Source organism: Bidens hawaiensis, unplaced genomic scaffold (genome assembly GCF_021521415.1).
Source record: "Bidens hawaiensis isolate Kalapana, Puna unplaced genomic scaffold, B.hawaiensis_p1.1 tig00041152_1, whole genome shotgun sequence".
NCBI classification, from domain to species: domain Eukaryota; kingdom Viridiplantae; phylum Streptophyta; class Magnoliopsida; order Asterales; family Asteraceae; genus Bidens; species Bidens hawaiensis.
In genome coordinates, this window is record NW_027497275.1 from 63,174 (window position 1) to 67,692 (window position 4,519).

Consider the following 4,519-nt stretch of genomic DNA (forward strand, 5'->3'; position numbering starts at 1 on the left):
ATAGACGTGTTGTTTTTGTCTGGTTGGTCCAAATACGAGTATCTTAATTAGTTATTACATTGTATCACCATATAAATATATTAATAAATTATGTATACATCAAAATATTGTTTTTAATACAAAACCCAGAAAATAAATAAAAGATAAAAGTGGTTGTAATATAATTTCTCTCTTAGCATACAATCCATACATACATAGTGATTGTACATTATAATACATGCATAATGAACAGATAATAAGCATGCATGATAAATAAATGATAAGAGTACCTAGTTTTCAATATTCAAACTAGTGGATACCTATAGACATCATTGACTTAAACTCCTCAAAGTCAACAAAACCATCTCCATCTTTATCAACACCCTTAATCATTTTCCTACATTGTCCTATCTTAGAATTGCTACATCCAAGACTCATGAGCACCTTTTGCAACTCCCTTGCAGAAATGAGTCCATTTTTATCACTATCAAACACCATAAAAGCATTTCTAAGATCATCATCACCATTATCATCCTTACAACTAGCAAAAACAGGCTTGGAACCATTCATGATGGTCATGAATTCATCTAAGTCAATGAACCCATCACCATTAAAGTCAACCTCTTTGAGTATTCCTTGAGCTTCAATGGTGGCCTTTGACTTTTCTTGACCCAAACTCAACAACACATTTGTGAGCTCCACTTGAGAAATCTTGCCATCGCCGTCTATATCGAAGAAATCGAAGACTTTCTTGAGTTGGTTTGAGACATCCATGGCTATGAAAGATGAAATGAGATCAAGAGCACATGATTTCATGGTGGGCTTGTTCTTGAAGTTGTTGACTTTGGTCAACGAGTTGACTTTCTTGAGGACATTCCTTATATGGGTTTGCAAAGATTTAGGCATTGGAGATCGTAAATTGAGAAAAAGAGAGAACTTTTAGCATACACATACACATACACATACACATACACATACACATACACATACACATACACATACACATACATATATTAAGGGGGTATGGGTGGGTGGGTGGGGTATGGGAGGGTGCTTATCCCAATAGGTGAAAGGCAAGTTGAAGGTTAGGAAAGTGCCGGCACATACACACTTGTGACATGACTTGATACATGTTTTTGTTGGTTTATGGACTAAGGTGTAGTCTCCGCAAGTGCCGGAGGAAGAATCAGTCCTCCTTCCAATATATTAAATTAAACAAAAATACATGACATGAATAGCTAAAGAAAGAAATGATTTATTAAATGTTTTTCCAAGATTCAGTCGATCTTCCTAAATACTCTCTCCGTCTCATTATAAATATCCATATTTTCTTTTTTATTTGTCTCATTACAAGTGTTCACTTTCAAAATTTATTAACCAGTTTTCAAGTTTACCCTTAAACACACACACCTAACATTAATAAACAATATTGATGGACTCACTTTTCAAGGGTATTGTTGTCATTTGATAAGAAAAAAAATGATCATTCAATCCATCTTAAACTTTGTATTTTTTAAACTTGAACACTTATAATGGAACGAAGTGAGTAGTTCTTTTGATATACTTGCTTTCTTGGGTAGTTGAAATCTATTTAAAATTAAAGTTTAAAAATAGGGAATATCTCATAGAATAGTAACCAACTTTCAAAAGTGTTCCAATTAGGTCACTCATGCATATTTTTCTTAAATCAGGTCACTAAATCTTCAAATCAAGTCTCACCGATTTTTTTGTTTGTCAAGAAAGAAATGGAGGATAAGATGTGGGGGTCGGAATTTGCAATATATATAGTTATATTTTAAAAAAATTAAAAAACGTTAATTATATTAAAATTCAAAAATAAAAAATAAAATTCACGTCGCCACTCAACGTTAACATCAACAAAAAGATAAAAAAAATTTCTTATGTGAAACAAAAAATAAAAACGTTAAAAAAACATGTTAAAACCTTTAATTTAATAAAATATGAAAGTTGAGTGACCTAATTGGATTACTTTTAAAGTTAAGTGACCTAATTAGAACACTTTTGAAACTTAGTTACTATTCTATGAAATTGCATTTAATAAAATATGAAAGTTAAGTGACCTAATTGAATTACTTTTAAAGTTAAATGACCTAATTAGAACACTTTTGAAACTTAATTACTATTCTATGAAATTGCCTCTTAAAAATATAACAATCATTCCCAAAACTTAAAAGATAAATACTCTTATTATTATATTTAATTTTATTGAAAGCATTATTTTTTTAAAATGATTGATTGTATTGTTACGTGAACTATTTGGTGTTTCTTTTGATAAAAGGTTTTTTTTTTCACAAACTGATAATAACATAATGAAAATTAAAATCCACCATGCTACAAGAGATATCAGATGACCGGTAAAAGTGTTTGGTAAGATTTTTTTTATAGGATAGATTACAAAACTTTATTAAATAATGTATATCCAATTATTTAATCTTAAAGTTCGAAACCAGATTTAAGATGGTTTCTATTATAGTAGTGAGTTTTCTTTTTAATGGTGTTTTTAGGCGTGTCAGGTCTGGAACGTCAAAATTAATATGTGCAGTTGATATCCCGTCTCAGAAATACTTGCCCGAACATTGAGTGTGGTTCCAAACATTGTTCCAAAACATTAAAATAAAGAATAAACCATAAAGAATCTTAAAATTTTGTTTTAGGACTCAAAATAGGCCGAATGGTAGTCATAAATGGATCATCCTATTTCATTTTACTATTTTAGGATTTAATATATACGGATTAAATCAAAACTCCCCATGGTTTAAATATTTAAATGTATTTGGGTAGCCTTTATGTAACATATCTTATATTTGAGACTTAGGGGTTGTTTGGTTCATTCAGATCTGAATGAGTCAGATCTGAATGAGCATCTGTCATTCAGCAACAACAATAAGTCTGAATGATTCAAACTAGGGATGAGCAAAATCGGTACCGGTACCGATTACCGTCGGTACCGAATCGGTACCAAAGTTTTAAGTTTCGGGATCGGTACGGTACCGGTACCGGTACGGTACGGTACCGGTATTTCTCGATTTTTTACCTCCGGTACCGGTATAATCCCGGTACCGGTACCGTACCGGTACCGAACCGAATATTTCGGTACCGGTACCGGTACCAAGAATTAGGGATTTTCGGGATCGGGATTTTCGGGATCGGGACCGGTCGGTAACGGTTCGGTACCATGCTCATCTCTAATTCAAACCTAATTTTAACCATTCAGATGTTTTTCTGTTTGGAACCAAACAATATAAGTCTGAATGAATCAGATGTTTACATCTGAATGGTTCCATTCAGATATAAACAAACAACCCCTTACATGTATATTATCTTTTTAAAATGACCACACCAATATATATAGCCTTTTTTTTCTTTTCTTTTTTTCTTTCTTTCTTTTGTAAAATTGATTACTCGTTACAAAAAGACGAACATAAGCCCATGCCATGGAAAGCTCTAGCATTGACAAGTCAAACTTACCGACACTCAACTCATATTTGTCACTATATTCTTAACTTACATACATAATATTTTTGCATTGTATGTCGCATTTTATTAAGAACTTTAGAAATTCTCTAGAAACTAGACATGTATCGAGCCAAACTGATCGAGCTTGTCTCAAGCTTGGCTTGTTTAATTTAAGAGATCGTTTTGAGTTTTATGTTGAAGTTCGAGTTGCTTCATGAGTAACTTTTCTAGTTCAAAAGCTTGGCTTGTTTAATTTAAGAGATCGTTTTGAGTTTTATGTTGAAGTTCGAGTTGCTTCATGAGTAACTTTTCTAGTTCAAAAGCTTGGCTTGTTTAATTTAAGAGATTGTTTTGAGTTTTATGTTGATGCTCGAGTTGCTTCATGAGTAACTTTTCAAGTTCAAGTTCAGATCGGGCTCGACTCATTTGTAATATATTAGTCATTTTATTTGTGATTTATAGACATTTATACCTATATATATACACTAGTTTTTATCCCCCGTATTACGGTGGTTGTTTTATATTATTTGTTTATAATATTTATTTATTTTTTGAATTTTTTTTATTGTATGAAAGTTAATAATATACTTATGGTTTGATGATAAATTGTTTCACAAATAAATGAGATGTTATAACCCGGTTTAAAAACTATATGGGTTTGATGAGACTCAAGACTCGTTTATTTTTTTACTATAAAATTGGTTTTTTAATTATAAATAATATATATATTTTTTTAAATGAATCAGATATTAATTTTTAGTATATCTCTACTTTATAGAATTTTTATATCAAATATTTGTTGAGATTAGTTTTTACTTTAATGAGATGTTATAACCCGTTTAAGACATATCTGGGTTTAATGAGACCCATACCCGTGAATTCGGGTCAAATGCATGAAAAACCTCCATTTAAAAATTAAGCAAATCTGGTGACTCCAAAAAAAGAGGGAGCGACCACATCGCGACACGTAGGATTTTTATGTTTTCGTTTATGGGGGTTATTTTATATATTTTTTTCTAATATTTATTTATTTTTTGAGTTTTTAGTTTTTTGATTGTATGAG

General features: G+C 31.1%; 1 pseudogene; it reads right to left on the reverse strand.

Moving 5' to 3' along the window:
• Nucleotides 1-261: 261 nt before the first annotated feature.
• On the reverse strand, nucleotides 262-887 carry LOC143592682 (uncharacterized; annotated as a pseudogene).
• Nucleotides 888-4,519: the final 3,632 nt, after the last annotated feature.